The following is an 18,707-nucleotide window of genomic DNA, read 5'->3' as shown; positions in this document are numbered from 1 at the left end:
AGAAAGTTGTAGGTATCAGTCGGAAAGACTGGTCAGTGAGATTAGATGATGCTCTTTGGGCATATAGGACTGCTTTTAAAACACCTATAGGCACTACACCATATAGGTTGTTGTTTGGTAAAGCATGTCATTTACCTGTAGAGTTGGAGCATTGAGCATACTAGGCCACAAAAGCATTGAACTTTAATTTTACTGACGCAGGTGAACGACGTCTGCTGCAACTGAATTAGTTAGAGGAATTCCGGAACCTGGCATATGATCTTTCATTGTCATACAAGGAGAAGACGAAGAAGGCCCATGACAAGCAGATCATCGAGAGGGAATTCAAGGAAGGTGACAATGTCTTACTCTACAACTCCCGGTTGCGACTGTTTCCTGGAAAATTGAAGTCACGATGATCTGGACCATTCGTGATTTCGAAAGTATACCCGTCGGAAGCCGTGGAACTGCACGATGGAAAGGATGGGACATTCACGGTCAATGCCCAGCGACTGAAGCACTACATGGGTGGCATAATTGAGCCACAACTTGGAATCACCCGGTTCCAAGACAATTCAAACTGAGACCGGCCGGCAATCTAGCTCTCGACTGTAAATTGAGAACTACCTTTCTTTCCCTTCTCGTGCATTTAATTCGATTTTTCTTTCTTGTCAGTTTGTTTTATTTTTGTTAATTGTTGTTTTGTTTTTATTTCAAAAAAAATATATAAAAATTAACAATTAAGTGAATTTTGGGCAGAGAGTTCGGCGCTCGAGCGCGAACGCTTGCCCCAGAAAAATTTTTTTCCTAAAAACATGGCACTCGAGCGCGCTTGCGTTTAAAGACGCGAATTCACTTTCCCCTTTTCATTCTGCAAAAACTCTTCCCCAAATCCCTAACTCTACCTCATCCCCTTTTCGATTTTCTTGTGCAGGAGCTTCAATCCCTACTCCAATTTCCGGCAAGGTGGAACAATCTTCTTAGGGAAACTAGACTCGTCATCACTCCGGTCATCTTCTCCGATTCACCCACCATCTCCATCAACACCACCATGGCTCCGAAGAAACAACAAGGTAATCCCGGGTCCTCCTCTTCTTCCTCCTCGTTTGATAGAACACGCTTTGTGAATGCGGCGGCTAGGGATAGATATGATCATGCTAAAATACATAGAAACCCCATTGCTGAAAGGGGATTTCGCCGTCTATTTGAGGATAGACACGTAGAGACTCTTGGGGCATTAGAGAGACGAGGATGGGTAAAATTTGGTGAGCAACCTAAGGCGGCTGTGGTGTCTGTAGTTAGGGAATTTTATGCTAATGCCGGTGAGCGAACAGATGGAAGGGCATTTGTTCGAGGAAAGCTTGTGCCGTTCGATTCATTCACGATCAACGCCCTATTAGGAACGGCCGACTTTGACGACTCCGAATTCGAGCCATTAGTTGCTGATCCTAATTACTCGATGATCATTGAGACTCTGTGCCTTCTCGGGGCAAACTGGAAACCATTAGGGGGATCCCCGAGCTGCTTCGATGAAAAATATTTGCGGGCCAACATTGCCATGTGGTATCTATTTTTGGCCAGAAGAATGATGCCAGTGTCCCACAAGAGTGAGGTGCAGAAAGAACGGGCAGCGGTACTTTTTGCGTTATCTCAAGACTATGCCATTAACGTGGGCAAGCTATTACACTCTCAAATTATGATGAGCATACATAACAGCCACATCGGCCTATTTTTCCCTACCATCATATCCGAATTGTGTGCCCAGGCGGGAGTTATTTTCTGGGATGATGAGGAGTGGCTACAACCCATGAAGCCTATTTGTGTGCACGACTGGCGGCGGAAGAAGGCGAAACGACAGATAGACTTCCCCAATCAGGAGGAGGAAGTAGGAGGTTCAAGTGCCGCTGGCGCCCACAGCCCCGCAGGCGCACCCAGAATGACAAAATGGACGAGACCCTTACCTTCATGGCTCATCAGGAGCAGGTCAACGCCAATGTCGCGACCCATCTTGCCCAACTCGACTCCATGATGCGCACTATGCTCCTCCACGGGGGCGTAGCTCCAGGGGCCATACCACCACTTCCGCCGTTTGTTCCTCCCTACCAGTTTCAGTATGACTACCTTCCGCAAGGGGATGCCACCGGAGTGCCACCACCGGAACACGATGAGGATGAGCTTTGATCAGGGGAGTTTACTGTTTCCCTTTTCTTTTCTTTTCTTTGGTCTACTACATTATTTTTGTTTTCGGATTATTGTTCGTTCGGTCATTTTTTTGCATTTGTTGATGTGTTTGCATTCATGTTTGCATTTGTGTTCTTCGTCTTTTGTGCAATGGGGACATTGCACACCTTTAGTACGAGGGGGTCGTTTTTCGTATTTGTTGTCATGCGTATTTGTCCTGCATGAGTGTCAGTTGATGGTGAAATTAGACAATTGGTAGCCAATGATGATTGTGGGATAAATGAACTGCATGTTACTTAGTCTGATCACTCTTTATGAATCCCCAAGTATATTGAATTTTGTTTATGCTCACATAGTGGATTTTAATAGTGGTGTCGATGATAGTTAAGTTCAAAATAATCTGTGAGGGGAACTGGAGAAACATAAGATGCGAGTAGAACTTGAATGAGTACCTGTTGAAATGAGTGACTAACCAGTGGCATGAACTCAAGTAGAAAATCAAAAGTATTCCTCAAACATCCTTCATCCAATCGTGCATAGGACCTAAAAAATTCATACCTAGGCTAGATAAATAAACATGCCCTATATCCAAAGCCTAGGGAGTACGCCTGAGAAAACTATGCACCAAAAAAATTGGAATAAAAAACAGGGGATGTAAGGTTAGGGGGAGCCAAAAAGGGATGAAATCCTATCCCAAGGCTAAAAAGATGGAGATGTAAGGCGTTGAGGAATGTCGGACAAAATTTCTGACAAGTGCATAGTGAAAAAGATCTACGTACTCCCCATTTTTCCGAACCACTTGAACACTTATGGCCATTGACTCCCTACATTTTGTTGCTCAACTATGAAACTCTACAACTTTATGTGTTTACTAGTTGGTCCCAAATAGAAACAAGACTCAGAAAAGAGAAACTCGCGTTGACTGGTTGATTCGGCGACGCACATGATTTGCGAATAAAACTGTCTGAAACACAAGCTAGAAAAATCCACTGGACACACGACCTCACCTTTTGGAAAATAACAATTGTGTTGTGATGTTCTGAAAGGGGTAGTAATGTATGTTGTGATTTGACTAAGTGGATGTGGTTCACAAACCCACTGAGGCAGGAGATGCCAGTTTTCTATTTCACCATCAGTTTAGTTACTTTAATACTCTCCCTTTTGTGTTTGTTTTATGTTTTAATTGTAGTCTGTAACCTATTTTGCTTGAGGGCAAGCAAAAGATTAGTATGAGGGGGTTGATAGGTGTGGTTTTTACGTGTTTTATTGCATTAGTTTGTGTGTGTTTGCATTGTGCATGTGTACATTTCGTTCACATTTTGTTCGTTTTAGAGTAAGCATATGCATTTGATCATTTCTCACTTGTGCGTCACTAATTTGCAGGAAAATGGCCGGAAAACTAAAATCGGAGCCAAGTGCCAAGATAAGAAGATAATGTGCAGAAGAGGCGGCGCTCGGGCGGTGAAATTGTACCGCCCAGGCGCGAGAGAAATCACGCAAAGAGCTGAAGTCCAGAGAGGTCGGCGCTCGAGCGGTAGTTTTCTACCGCTCGGGCGCGAGAAGTGATCCAAGAAGAGAAAAGTTACAGAAGATGTGGCGCTCGAGCGGTAATTCTCTACCGCCCAAGCGCGAGAAGCCGCATTCTCCAAGTGCTTTACAGAGAGTGTGGCGCTCGAGCGGTAATTCTCTACCGCCCGAGCGCCACTTATTTTTGGGAAGATTTCTTGTCCGATTCCCTACCTTATTTTGGAGGAGAGGATGATATGGAAAGGGGAGGAGGACATTTTTTGAGACATTCAGACTTCATTGGAGCAGCTGCGCAAGCATTGGAGAGGAGTTTTGAGCTTGGATTTAAGATTCGAAGCTTTCGGGGCGTCGTTCTTCACAATTTCCGTCAAATCTAGTATTTCTAATTTAGTTTCTATCTTTTAACCATTGTTTTGCCGATTTCAATCATGAATTTTAGTAGCTAAATTTTATTATTTGTTGGGATTTAAGGGGATCCTACCCCAAACTTTGATATAATTAATTTACATCTCGATTTCTGATTTGTTCTTGATTATACTATTGTTTTATCGTGTTGTTCGAGCGTAGCTAACTTTAACAACGTTTTTATATTGCGAGTGAGTTCGAGAGAATAACTTGTGATAAGAACGAGTAGTATAATCCGTGAATCTACAATTTACATAGACATATGAAATTGGATACGCGCCGATAGTCATAGTCCTAAGGGTCGAAAACTAGGGGATTTCATAAATCGACATGCAATTCACTCTTGATAAATAATTAAAGACATTTAATTACTTCATTGAGTAGAATTAGTTTGGCATAGCTAGAGAGAGTGTGTTCAATTGAATAGAAAATCCTGTCGGAAGTATAAAATCAATATCGAACGAATTAATTAATTAACGAGGGGTAGATGAACCGAAATTCCCAACAAATTCATTTCTTATTGAATTTTACTCAATTATTTTAGACATTATATTTCATTAATCAATACTTGAATCATTTTATTTGAATGTTTATTTGATTATAGTAGCAATAAAACAATCATTCAAATTTTCGTTGCTAAAGATTTAATAACTGAAAATAATAATCGTCAAATACAGTCTCCGGTGGAACGATACTCGTACTCACGTACATTATACTATTACTTGAAATCGTGCACTTGCGATTAATTTTTGAGCAAATAAAACCATATTTTTATTGAGGATTCCACAGTGCAAGTTTTGCTCGATCAAGCCAGCTATAATTCAGATGATTCAGAACACAGTCCAATTTAGAGGATCTGCAGCAGATGACCCAAACATGCACATCGCAAATTTTCTTGAAATCTGCAATACTTTTAAATTTAATGGTGTTTCTGATGATGCTGTTAGACTGCGTTTATTTCCTTTCTCTTTGCGTGATAAAGCTAAAACATGGTTAAACTTTTTGCCGATAGGTTCGATCACTACATGGGAGGACATGGCGAAAGCATTTCTCATTAAATACTTTCCTCCATCAAAGACCATGAAGCTGCGGGCAGACATTACAACATTTTCTCAATTCGATCAGGAGTCTTTGTATGAGGCATGGGAACGCTTCAAGGATCTACTACGAAGATGCCCTCATCACAAACTGCCACTTGGGTTAGTCGTTCAAACATTTTATTATGGTCTGCTTACTCCTAACCGTACTATGTTAGATGCTGCTGCTTGTGGAAACTAGTTGAGAAAAACTGCAGTTAAACGTTCTGGCGCGATGGACAACACGCGGCACTTCTCTCGCCCAATCAGAACCATGAAGTTAAGCGTCTGGCACGATGGCAGAGCTAGGATGGGTGACCTCCCTGGGATGTCCTTGTGTCGCGACCGTTTACGTAAATTATGGATAAAACAGTCGAAATAACTGTTTTTAATGAGTTAACCGTCTCCGGAGTAATCTGCGTCATACCCTTCCGCACAGAACCGGCTCACGACAACCAAAATCGCAAAATGTTCCCATAAAATAGGAAAAAAATAAGAAGAAGAAAATAGCGAATGTAAAGCTATTATTATGCCTGGGATACGATAAAATGGAACCGAAATCGAATTTCGAACTTCCTAAGCGGATTTCTCGAGGAAACGGAACCTTAACATAAGCGGAAAATCGTAAATTAGAGGGTCTTAGAGAAAGAATTCGGCCAAAATCTCGCCAGCTCGTTGCGGAGTAATGAGTCTCGTTCGTTTGCCCGTTTACAATCAAATTAGCCTACAATTTTGTCTAAATCCGGGAGTGCCTGAGCTACATTGATTTCACTTGTCTTATCTGGTCTCGATCGAGATTCAGATGATTTGAGCCGAAAGTCATCTGTCAACAAGTAATCAAAAATAGAAAAACACGAAAAAGAGTGCAACACGAGGACTACCCAGGGGATCATCCATCCTAGTACTGCTCTCGCCCAAGCACGCTTAATTTCGGAGTTCTGATGGGATCCTGTGCATTAGTGCTGGTATGATCGCACACGACATTGAGTGGGATGTTTATTCTTATATCCCTCGAATACGTGTGGAGCGGGCGACGATGGACAACACGTGGCACTGCTCTCGCCCAATCAGAACCATGAAGTTAAGCGTTCTGGCGCGATGACAGAGCTAGGATTGGTGACCTCCCTGGGCATTCCTCGAGTCGTGACCGTTTACCTAAATTATGGATAAAAAAGTCAAAATAATTATTTTTAATGAGTTAATAGTCTCCGGAGTAATCTTAGTCATACCCTTCCGCACAGAACAGGCTCACGACCACCAAAATCGCTAAATGTTCTCAGAAAATAGAAAAAAAATTAGAAGAAAAAATAGCAAATATAAATCTATTATTATGCCTGGGATACGATAAAATGGAACCGAAATCGAATTTCGAACTTCCTAAGCGGGTTTCTCGAGGAAATGGAAGCTTAACAGAAGCGGAAAATCGCAAATTAGAGGGTCATAGAGAAAGAATTCGGCTAAACTCTCGCCAGCTCATTGCGGGGGTAATGAGTCTTGTTCGTTTGCCCGTTTACAATCAAATTAGGCTACAACTTTGTCCAAATCCGGCAGTGCCCGAGCTACTTTGATATCACATGTCTTATCTGGTCACGATCGAGATTCAGATGATTTGAGCCGAAAATCGTCTGTCAACAAGTAATAAAAATTAGAAAAACACGAAAAGGGGTGCAATACGAGGACTTCCCTTGGGGTCACCCATCCTAGTACTGCTATCGTCCAGGCACGCTTAACTTCGAAGTTCTGATGGGATCCAGTGCATTAGTGCTGGTATGATCGCACCCGATATTGAGTGGGATGTTTATTCTTATATCCTTCTAGTACGTGTGGAGCGGGTGGCGATGGACAACACACGGCACTTCTCTCGCCCAATCAGAACCATGAAGTTAAGCGTTCTGGCGCGATGGCAGAGCTAGGATGGGTGACCTCCCTGCGAAATTCTCGTGTCGCGACCGTTTACGTAAATTATGGATAAAACAATCGAATGAGTTAACCGTCTCCGGAGTAATCTGCGTCATTCCCTTCCGCACAGAACCGGCTCACGACAACCAAAATCGCTAAATGTTCCCAGAAAATAGTAAAAAAATAATAAGAAGAAAATAGCGAATGGAAAGCTATTATTATGCTTAGGATACGATAAAATGGAACCAGAATCGAATTTCGAACTTCCTAAGCGTATTTCTCGAGGAAACGGAAGCTTAACAGATGCGGAAAATCGCAAATTAGAGGGTCTTCGAGAAGAAATTTGGCTAAAATCTCGCAACCTCGTTGCGGAGTAATGAGTCTCGTTCTTTTGCCCGTTTACAATCAAATTAGCCTAAAATTTTGTCAAAATCCGGCAGTGCCCGAGCTACGTTAATTTCACATGTCTTATCTGGTCCCGATCGAGATTCAGATGATTTGAGCAGAAAATCGTCTGTCAACAAGTAATCAATCAAAAATAGAAAAAAGCGAAAAGGGGTGCAACACGAGGACATCTCAGGGGTTCACCCATCCTAGTACTACTCTCGCCCAAGCACGCTTAACTTCGGAGTTCTGATGGGATCAGTTGCATTAGTGCCGGTATGATCGCACCGACATTGAGTGGGATGTTTATTCTTATATCCCTCGAGTACGTGTAGAGCGGGTGGCGATGGACAACACGCGGCACTGCTCTCGCCCAATCAGAACCATGAAGTTAAGCGTTCTGGCGCGATGGCAGAGCGAGGATGGGTGACCTCCCTATGCAGTCCTCGTGTCGTGACCATTTACGTAAATTATGGATAAAACATTCAAAAAAAATGTTTTTAATGAGTTAACCGTCTCCGGAGTAATCTGCGTCATACCGTTCCTCACAGAACCGGATCACGACAACAAAAATCGCTAAATGTTCCCAGAAAATAGAAAAAAAAATAAGAAGAAGAAAATAGCGACTGTAAAGCTATTATTATGCCTGGAATACGATAAAATGAAACCGGAATCGAATTTCGAACTTCCTAAGCGGATTTCTCGAGGAAATAGAATCTTAACAGAAGCGGAAAATCGAAAATTAGAGGGTTTTAGAGAAGAAATTCGGCTAAAATCTCGCAACCTCGTTGCGAACTAATGAGTCTCGTTCGTTTGCCCGTTTACAATCAAATTAGCTTTCAATTTTGTTTAAATCCGTCATTGCCTGAGCTACGTTGATTTCTCATTGCTTATCTGGTCCCGATCGAGATTCAGATGATTTGAGCTGAAAAGAGTCTGTCAACAAGTAATCAAAAATAGAAAAACACGAAAAGAGGTGCAACACGAGGACTTTCCAGGGGGTCACCCATCCTAGTACTGCTATCGCCCAAGCACCCTTAACTTCGGATTTCTGATGGGATCTGGTGCATTAGTGCTGGTATGATCGCACCCGAAATTGAGTGGGATGTTTTTTCTTATATCCCTCGAGTACCTATAGGGCAGGCGGCGATGGACAATACGCGGCACTGCACTCGCCCAATCAGAACCATGAAGTTAAGCGTTCTGGCGCGATGGTAGAGCTAGGATAGGTGACCTCCCTGGGAAGTCCTCGTGTCGCGACCGTTTACGTAAATTATGGATAAAACAGTCGAAATAATTGTTTTTAATAAGTTAACCATCTCCGGAGTAATCTGCGTCTTACCCTTCCGCACAGAACCGGCACACGACAACAAAAATAGCTAAATTTTCCCATAAAATAGAAAAAAAATAAGAAGAACAAAATAACAAATGTAAAGCTATTATTATGCCTGGAATACGATAAAATGGAACCAGAATCGAATTTCGAACTCCCTAAGAGGATTTCTCGAGGAAACGGAAGTTTAACAGAAGCGGAAAATCGGAAATTAGAGGGTCATAGAGAAGGAATTCGGCTAAAATATCGCCACCTCGTCGCGGAGTAATAATTCCCGTTCGTTTGCCCGTTTACAATCAAATTAGCCTACAATTTTGTCCAAATTCGGCAGTGCCCGAGCTACGTTGATTTCACATGTCTTATTTGGTCCCGATCGAGATTCTGATAATTTGAGCCGAAAATCGTCTATCAACAAGTAAAGAATCAGAAATAGAAAAACACGAAAAGGGGTTCAACACGAGGACCTCCCAGGGGGTCACCCATTCTAGTACTTCTATCGCCCAAGCACACTTAACTTCAAAGTTCTCATGGGATCCATTGCATTAATGCTAGTATGATCGCACCCGATATTGAGTGGGATGTTTATTCTTATATTCTTTGAGTACGTGTGGAGCGGGCGGCGATGGACAACACGCGACACTGCTCTCGCCCAATCAGAACCATGAAGTTAAGCGTTCTGGCGCGATGGCAGAGCTAGGATGGGTGACCTCCCTGGACAGTCCTCGTGTCGCGACCGTTTACGTAAATTATGGCTAAAACCGTCGAAATAATTGTTTTTAATGAGTTAACTGTCTCCGGAGTAATCTGCATCATAACCTTCCGCACAGAACCAGCTCACGATAACATAAATCGCTAAATGTTCCAGGAAATAAAAAAAAATAAGAAGAAGAAAATAGCAAATGTAAAGCTATTATTATGCCTGTTATACGATAAAATGGAACCGGAATCGAGTTATGAACTTCCTAAGCGTATTTCTCGAGGAAACGAAAGCTTAATAGAAGCGGAAAATCGCAAATTAGAGGGTCTTAGAGAAGGACTTCGGCTAAAATCTCGCCACCTCGTTGCGGAGTAATGATTCTCGTTAGTTTGCCCGTTTACAATCAAATTAGCCTACAATTTTGTCCAAATCCGGCAGTGCCCGAGCTACGTTGATTTCACATGTTTTATCTGGTCCCGATCGAGATTCAGATGATTTGAGCCGAAAATCGTTTGTCAACAAGTAATCAATCAAAAATAGAAAAACACGAAAAGGGGTGCAACACGAGGACTTCCCAGGGGTTCACCCATCATAGTACTCCAAGCACGCTTAACATCGGAGTTCTGATGGGATCCGGTGCATTAGTGCTGGTATGATCGCACCCGACATTAAATGAGATGTTTATTCTTATATCCCTCGAGTACGTGTGGAGCGGGCGGCGGTGGACAACACGCGGCACTGCTCTCGCCCGATCAGAACCATGAAGTTAAGCGTTCTGGCGCGATTGCAGAGCTAGGATGGGTGACCTCCCTGGGAATTCCTCGTGTCGCGACCGTTTACGTAAATTATGGCTAAAACATTAGAAATAATTGTTTTTAATAAGTTAACCGTCTCCGGAGTAATCTGCGTCATACCCTTCCGCACAGAACCGGCTCACGACAACAAAAATCGCTAAATGTTCCCAGAAAATAGAAAAAAAATAAGAAGAAGAAAATAGCGAATGTAAAGCTATTATTATGCCTGGGATACGATAAAATGAAACGGGAATCGAATTTCGAACTTCCTAAGCAGATTTCTCGAGGAAAAAGAAGCTTAACAGAAGCGGAAAATCGCAAATTAGAGGGTCTTAGAAAAGGAATTCGGCTAAAATCTCGCACCTCGTTGCAGAGTAACGAGTCTCGTTCGTTTGCCCGTTTACAATCAAATTAGCCTACAATTTTGTCCAAATTCGGCAGTGCCCGAGCTACTTTGATTTCACATGTTTTATCTGGTCCCGATCGAGATTCAGATGATTTGAGCCTAAAATCATCTGTCAACAAGTAATCAAAAATAGAAAAACACGAAAAGGGGTGCAACACGAGGACTTCCCAAGGGATCACCCATCTTAGTATTGCTCTCGCCCAAGCACGCTTAACTTTGAAGTTTTGATGAGATCCGGTGCATTAGTGCTGGTATGATCGCACCCGACATTGAGTGGGATGTTTTTTCTTATATCCCTCGAGTACGTGTGGAGCGGGCGGCGGCGATGGACAACACGCGGCACTGCTCTCGCTCAATTAGAACTGAAGGGAAATATTTATTCTTAATTTTAATTGTTATATCTTATTGATATATTTCACTAATATTATCTTTCTTCATTGATATGATATTTAATATTTAATTATGGTTTTGCCTTTCTAGATAATTATGTTAAGATTTTATTGTGATATGATTTTTTCCTTGAATTTAATTTCCTATTGATAAGATTATGTGGAATATTGGGTTTTACCTTTCAAGATATTATCTTTGTGATAAATATCTTCTAGATATAATATTTATGATAATGATTTACATGATATGGTATTATTGATTTGTTTATAATAGAATTCTTGTTTACCATATCTTATAGATTTCTTTATGGAAGATAAACTCTATGAGAGATGAAAGCTATACATAAGAGGTGATCAACGTGAGGTGATAGAGGGCGAACAGAGAGAAGAGTGTAGAGAGAGACGAAGAAAAATTCAGAGAGTTTTAGTGGAAGAGATTTTTCGTGGAAGCGTTTTTCGTGGAGATAGTTTTTCGTGAAGGTGATTTTCGTGGGAGTTTTTCGTGGGAGATTTTCGTGCTGCTTCTCCTCTCCCGGTCAATATTCACTTCTGTGTGCACGTTCAGAAATTCAGAGAAAACCCTTCTTCGAGAAACGTGCTGTGAAGAGGGTGATAGAGTGTTGCTGTGAATGTTGAGAACATCTGCGGACAACATCTGGGAAGAAGTTGACCGAAGATTGCTTCTCGTGGATCTACTGTTTGGCTTTTAGTTTAATTCTGGTTGTTTGTTTTAGAAAGCATTTGTTTTCTCAACTTGTTGAGGAAATTGATTTTTGTCATAATCACTAGTGTTAGGTTTTTGTAAACGATTTAATTTTTGCCATAAGGCACCGCACAAGCATATTTAATCTCGTCCATCTGTTTATTTAAAGTGAATTTGTGTTACAAAATATAGTATTCCGCTGCATGTTGTCCGAGATGTTGTAATATCTGGCACAACATTTAATTCTGATAAAACACGAATTTATTATTTGTTAATTCTATTCTGATATTTTTATTATTTTCGATATCTATCGGACAAAATAATTCCTAACAAGTGGTATCAGAGCCTACTCTTGATATACTAAGTGCTGATTCTGGTTTTTATTTTGTTTTGACAGAAATATTTAATGGACACATCACTTGCAAACGGAGCACTTCGACCACCAGCTCCTAAACCTCCTGTCCAACAACAGTTTCGACCAAGGAATGAAGAAAAACGCTGGTTGCAAGTGAATCCTTTAGGTGTTGCCCTAGGTGTTGCCACACCTGGCCGCAACATCTGCAAAAAATCAGTATGTTTGAAATCCAAAACTTCTGGAAATTCGAGTGGAGATGATGAATCAGAAGCTGATGATGAAGAGATGACTCTTGAGAGTGTTCAAAAGCTTTATGAAGAATTGTTCGAGTATTGGACCAAAAGAAACAAGCTTAACTCCACTCTTGTAAAGGAAAACACTGATCTAACAGCTGTGGTTGCCAAACTTGAAGTAATTTTGAGCAAAAAGGACTTAGAACTGGGAAAGACCAAAGAAGAACTTCAAAAGGCAACTGAAACTTTGTCAAAATTCAATTCAAGCACATCCAAGCTTGAATCCATACTTTTGATGGGAAGAGATGACAAGAAAGGCTTAGGCTTCAAAGACAGTGTGTTTGAAATAGGTGAATCTTCCAAGTCTACTGTTTTTGTGAAAGGAAAAGCTGATACATCTCCACAACCACAATCCAAGTCACCAATCAAAAGCTCTCCATCAAAAAGACAACATACTACACATGTCCCTAAGAGAAGAAAACGAAGGTATGTATGTCATTACTGCTTTAAGCCTGGTCATATCAGGCCATACTGTTTTAAACTCAGGGATGACTGCATGAATCGAAAGTCGAGCAGGATGTTGCCTCGAATTTTGTCCAACACTTTCCGCAACACCTCCCCCACCATCGACCTACAGTAAGACAAATTTGGGTCCCAAAGGTAAAAACTCACTGTAAAGTTGTCTATACTTCGTTGAAAACTAATACTGCAGGTCATTGGTACTTTGATAGTTGAAGCTCACGCCACATGACGGGATCACGAGAATATCTCACCGATTATGTTGAGCAAAAATGTGGTAGAGTAACCTATGGAGGGGGAGCTAAAGGAAAAATTGTTGGAAAGGGTACTTTGAATGTTGAAGGACTACCAAAGCTCCAAAATATGCTTCATGTTGATGGATTAAATTCAAATTTGATAAGCATAAGCCAATTGTGTGATGATAATTTGCTTGTCAAGTTTGATAAACATACTTGTGAAGTTTTTGATGAATCTAACAAGTGCATAATGACAGGTACAAGGTCTTCGAATAATTGCTATCAAATAGGTGAGGAACTTTCGTGCAAACATGTGCAAATCACCGAACTTGACCTTTGGCATCAAAAACTCGGACATGCAAATTTCAAAACCTTGAAGAACTTGAGTAAGTACCATGCAGTTAGAGGTATGCCTAATCTTTCATCTGGAATATCATATGTGTGCGGAGATTGTCAAAAGGGAAAACAGACGCGTGTGTCGCACCCAGTGTTGCCAACATCTGGGACAACATGCTGTCTGGAATTACTGCACATGGATCTTATGGGTCCCATGGAAGTAGAAAGCATTGGAGGTAAGAAGTATTCTTTTGTGTGTGTTGATGATTTCTCGCGGTTTTCATGGGTGAGCTTCATTAGGGAGAAATCGGACACTTATGATGTGTTTAAACAATTGCTCACAAGAATCTCAAACCTCCACAATTTAAAAGTGAGAAGGATCAGAACTGATCACAGTAAAGAATTTGAAAACTCCTCATTCTCATCTTTTTGTGACAAGAAAGGTATTTCACGTGAATTTTCTGCTCCAAAGACCCCACAGCAAAATGGCATTGCCGAACGCAAGAACAGGACTCTGCAAGAAATGGCAAGGGTGATGCTAGCTTCAAAGAATATTTCAAAGCGTTTTTGGGCAGAAGCCCTTAACACCGCATGCCATATTTCGAATAGGGTGTATTTAAGAAGTGGTTCAACAATGAATGATAGGGATCAACTTGCAAAGTTTGATTCAAAGAGTGATAAGTGTTTGTTTTTGGGATATGCCACTAATAGTCGAGCCTATCACATGTTTAATTTAAAAACTAGGACTATCATGGAATTCATTAATGTTGTTTTTGATGACCTTGCAGATCTCAAAAAGAAAACAGCTGAAGATGATGTGGATGAGTTTCTGGAAATTCAAATATCACTGGAAAATGCAGATGTTGCCCCAGATGTTGCAACATCTGGCAAAACACTTAATTCTGATAAAACACAAATTTACTATTTTACATCGTATATTGATACTTTTATCATTTTGAGCATCTGTCGGACAAAATAAAACCTTACAAGAACCATGAAGTTAAGCGTTTTGGCGCGATGGCAGAGCTAGGATGGTTGACCTCCCTGGGCAGTCCTCGTGTCGCGACCGTTCACGTAAATTATGGCTAAAACAGTTGAAATAATTGTTTTTAATGAGTTAACCGTCTCCGGAGTAATCTGCGTCATACCTTCCGCACAGAACCGGCTCACCACAAAAAAAATCACTAAATGTTTGCAGAAAATAGAAAAAAAAATAAAAAGAAGAAAATAGCGAATTTAAAGCTATTATTATGCCTGGGATACGATAAAATGATACCGGAATCGAATTTCGAACTTCCTAAGGGGATTTCTCAAGGAAACGGAAGCTTAACAGAAGTGGAAAATCACAAATTAGAGGGTCTTAGAGAAGGAATTCGGCTAAAATCTCGTCACCTCATTGCGCAGTAATGAGTTTCGTTCGTTTGCCCGTTTACAATCAAATTAGCCTACAAATTTGTCCAAATCCTGCAGTGCCCGAGCTACATTGATTTCACATGTCTTATCTGGTCCCGATCAAGATTCAGATGATTTGAGCCGAAAATCGTATGTCAACAAGTAATCGAAAATAGAAAAACACAAAAAGGGGTGCAACACGAGGACTTCCCATGGGGTCACCCATGCATCCTAGTACTGCCCTCGCCCAAGCACGCTTAACTTTGGAGTTCTGATGGGATCCGGTGCATTAGTGCTGGTATAATCGCACCCGACATTGAGTGGGATGTTTATTCTTATATCCCTCGAGTACGTGTGGAGCGGGCGGCGATGGACAACACGCGGCACTGCTCGCGCCCAATCAGAACCATGAAGTTAAGCGTTCTAGCGCGATGGCAGAGCTAGGATGGGTGACCTCCCTGGGAAGTCCTCGTGTCACGACCTTTTACATAAATTATGGATAAACAGTCAAAATAATTGTGTTTAATGAGTTAACCATCTCCGGAGTAATCTGCGTCATACCCTTCCGCACAGAACCAGCTCAGGACAACAAAAAACGTTAAATGTTACCAGAAAATAGAAAAAAAAAGAAGAAGAAGAAAATAGCGAAAGTAAAGTTATTATTAAGCCTGGGATACGATAAAATGGAACCGGAATCGAATTTCGAACTTCCTAAGCGGATTTCTCGAGGAAACGAAAGCTTAACAGAAGCGGAAAATCGCAAATTAGAGGGTCTTGGAGAAGGAACTCGGCTAAAATCTCGCCAGCTCATTGCGGAGTAATGAGTCTCGTTCGTTTGCCCATTTACAATAAAATTAGACTATAATTTTATCCAAATCCGGCATTGCCCGAGCTACGTTGATTTCACATGTCTTATCTGGTCCCGATCGAGATTCAGATAATTTGAGCCGAAAATCGTCTGTGTACAAGTAATCAATAAAAAATAGAAAAACACGAAAAGGGGTGGAACACAAGGACTTCCCCCCAGTGGTCACCCATCCTAGTACTGTTCTCGCCCAAGCACGCTTAACTTTGGAGTTCTGATGGGATCTGGTGCATTAGTGTTGGTATGATCGCACCCGACATTTAGTGGGATGTTTATTCTTATATCCCTCGAGTACTTGTGTAAGGCCCGATAATTTGATAACCGTGATCTGAAATGATTTGATGATAATTGAGGTGATTATTGAAGGAAAGGATTAGACCGAAAAAGACGAAAGAAAACACGAATTATGTGCGAGGGCAGAACACCTCGCGCATATGCGCGACGATGATCCGCGCATATGCGCATGAGTGGCAGAAGACCTCGCTCATATGCGCGAGAAGTGTGCGCGCATATGCGCGAGCCATGCTAGAAGCCAAGGGGAAGTCAAGAGTAGTTGGCGCATATGCGCGACATGGATGGGCGCATATGCGCGAGCATGGCAGAGAAGTTGGCTCATATGCGCCGGATGGAGGCGCGCATATGCGCGAGTTGTAATGCACCGGGACAGTAGGTCACGAGCATATGCGCGAAGCTGAGGCGCGCATATGCGCGAGGCATCCGAAACAACAACTCGACACTTGGTCTCTCGTATGCACCGTATGTATCCTTCTCAGTAGCAAAAAGAAAGAAGGGACAAAGGAAACTCAAGTTCAGATTTTAATTTTGAATTGCGAAAGATCCGTCCGTCTGGTTTTGAATCTGAGCACAGTACTGAGTTCCTAACGACGAGATCTACAACTGGACGTAAGTTTTATTATGTTTTAATATGTCTTGGAATTAGGATATTGTCAGAATCGGATATGATTCATATATGGCACTCTTGACATGTTAGACATCGTATAATCGAAACCGAATCGAAGAACGGATACCGTATGAAATTATTATGAATTTTCAGAGTTGATTTGATTGTGATTAGACCGATTTGATATCATAATTGTGTTGTTATCGATTATGAGATGTTGGGGTTAATATCTTATTGATACTGTATTGCTGGGTATATTGATATTATTCAGAATTGGATCAGATGAGTTGTTGATTCGAATATACTGATATTGTATTGCCGGTATTGCGAGATTGTACAGATTTGAGATGATGATCTCGTATTGTGAGATTAGGGGTTGTACTGATATTGATTATAAGTCGTGTTATTATATCAGTGATGTTGAGATTGACGGGGTTATTGAGATTGTATTGTATGCCGTCGAAACATCAGTAGATTGAAATTAATCAGATTCGCTAATTATTGAGATTGTATCATTACATAGTTGACATTGATTAGATTATGTCTTGATTTGAGTATTGATCAGAGCAGGTCTTGAATTGAGTTGTATATTGACGCAGTATATTCGATATTGTCATTGCCAGATTGAGTATGGATAGATTTGAATGCGAGACTTCGACTTCGTCAGACCGAGAAGAGAAAGGTATAAATCAATGTTAACCGGGAGATGCGACTCGAGTTAGATTTAACTTGAGTTTCCCTAAACCACATACTTGTATGTTATTGTTTTCATACCTTTGTGTTATTTGAATGAGTATGCTTATTTTATTGATTTATCGAAAAGTAGAGAATAGCAGATAGCGATTGAGCGAGAGTCGATGACAGAAGGGCCAGATTGTGACAGAGTGGTCACTGGTCCATTGCACATTGTCAGAGTAGTCATTGGCAGAAATGCCAAGTCTTCGGCAGACGCGCCAAGACACTGGACGTTTGGTATATCGATGTGCTTAAGTGACAGAGAGATCCTTATTGCAGATTATTCGATATAGAGTAGACCAAAGTCCAGGAATAGGGACGTACCGCCACCACGATCGGGAGAGTAGGTGGGAGATTGTTGCGTTCTTATTCAAATCGGGATCCCTAGATTAGGAATGAGTCGAGTCCGAGTCTAAGAGTCACAGAGTGTGATTTACTGGTTGATACCGATTCATGTTCTTGATTGTGTTACATGTTCAGAGTATGATTTACAGTTTGATATTGATTCATGTTTCTGATTTTGATACATGTTATGGATATCTGCTTTATGCTTTTATATCTGTTTATAAGAAATGCATGTATACTTGGTTTATACTGGGAATATAATTCTTACCAGAGTTATCCTGCTGTTGTCGTGTTTGTATGTGTGCATGACAATAGGTGGGACAGGACCAGGGTCATGAAGAAGATGAGAGATTCAAGATTAGCGTGGAGATCCGGGCTCAGAAGGAGACTAGGATTCAGCATTGATAGGTAGTTGAACCTAGTTGATTTATTGTAGACAGTACAAGACTTGTACATTTACGTTTAATATGTATCTCAGAGTGATTTACATTACGCTTCCGCATTTGTAAACTAAAAAGAAAAAAAAATTTAGACCCTGTTGATTGAATTGATCTAATTATTCCCAAAGATGATTAAGAAATGAATTAGCGTTCGGGTCCCCACAATGTGTGGAGCGGGCGATGATGGACAACACGCGGCACTGCTCTCGCCCAATCAGAACCATGAAGTTAAGCGTTCTGGCGCGATGGCAGAGCTATGATGGGTGACCTCCCTGGGCAGTCCTCGTGTCCCGACCGTTTACGTAAATTATGAATAAAAAGTCGAAATAATTGTTTTTAATGAGTTAACCGTCTCCGGAGTAATCTGCGTCATACCCTTCCGCACAGAACCGGCTCACGACAACAAAAATCGCTAAATGTTCTTAAAAAATAGAAAAAAAATAAGAAGAAGAAAATAGCGAATGTAAAGCTATTATTATGCCTGGGATACGAAAAAATGGAACTGGAATCGAATTTCGAATTCCCAAAGCGGATTTCTCGAAGAAACAGAAGCTTAAAAGAAGCGAAAAATTGCAAA

The 18,707-nt window shown here is 41.2% G+C and overlaps 7 non-coding genes and 3 pseudogenes across 7 annotated transcripts; all 10 read right to left on the bottom strand.

Moving 5' to 3' along the window:
• Nucleotides 1-5,176: 5,176 nt before the first annotated feature.
• On the bottom strand, nt 5,177-5,282 carry LOC142513017 (small nucleolar RNA R71). The gene has a single exon (XR_012808986.1). It is a non-coding gene; the product is annotated as a small nucleolar RNA R71 (small nucleolar RNA).
• Nucleotides 5,283-6,028: 746 nt separating this feature from the next.
• On the bottom strand, nt 6,029-6,147 carry LOC142508140 (5S ribosomal RNA). Its single transcript, XR_012806368.1, has one exon. It is a non-coding gene; the product is annotated as a 5S ribosomal RNA (ribosomal RNA).
• Nucleotides 6,148-6,830: 683 nt separating this feature from the next.
• Nucleotides 6,831-6,949, bottom strand: LOC142517418 (5S ribosomal RNA). Its single transcript, XR_012813165.1, has one exon. It is a non-coding gene; the product is annotated as a 5S ribosomal RNA (ribosomal RNA).
• Nucleotides 6,950-7,622: 673 nt separating this feature from the next.
• LOC142509090 (5S ribosomal RNA) lies at nt 7,623-7,741 on the bottom strand. Its single transcript, XR_012807278.1, has one exon. It is a non-coding gene; the product is annotated as a 5S ribosomal RNA (ribosomal RNA).
• A 683-nt stretch (nt 7,742-8,424) lies between these two features.
• Nucleotides 8,425-8,543, bottom strand: LOC142507328 (5S ribosomal RNA). Its single transcript, XR_012805588.1, has one exon. It is a non-coding gene; the product is annotated as a 5S ribosomal RNA (ribosomal RNA).
• A 687-nt stretch (nt 8,544-9,230) lies between these two features.
• Nucleotides 9,231-9,349, bottom strand: LOC142512142 (5S ribosomal RNA; annotated as a pseudogene).
• Nucleotides 9,350-10,034: 685 nt separating this feature from the next.
• On the bottom strand, nt 10,035-10,145 carry LOC142512420 (5S ribosomal RNA; annotated as a pseudogene).
• Nucleotides 10,146-10,827: 682 nt separating this feature from the next.
• LOC142508620 (5S ribosomal RNA) lies at nt 10,828-10,946 on the bottom strand. Its single transcript, XR_012806827.1, has one exon. It is a non-coding gene; the product is annotated as a 5S ribosomal RNA (ribosomal RNA).
• Nucleotides 10,947-15,033: 4,087 nt separating this feature from the next.
• LOC142516404 (5S ribosomal RNA) lies at nt 15,034-15,156 on the bottom strand. The gene has a single exon (XR_012812200.1). It is a non-coding gene; the product is annotated as a 5S ribosomal RNA (ribosomal RNA).
• A 687-nt stretch (nt 15,157-15,843) lies between these two features.
• On the bottom strand, nt 15,844-15,964 carry LOC142511422 (5S ribosomal RNA; annotated as a pseudogene).
• Between the last annotated feature and the right edge of the window lie 2,743 nt (nt 15,965-18,707).

The sequence above is a fragment of the Primulina tabacum genome, chromosome 10 (assembly GCF_025594145.1).
Source record: "Primulina tabacum isolate GXHZ01 chromosome 10, ASM2559414v2, whole genome shotgun sequence".
Lineage (NCBI taxonomy): Eukaryota > Viridiplantae > Streptophyta > Magnoliopsida > Lamiales > Gesneriaceae > Primulina > Primulina tabacum.
Note: the sequence above shows the minus strand (reverse complement) of the source record. Positions and strands in the feature narration are given on the sequence as shown.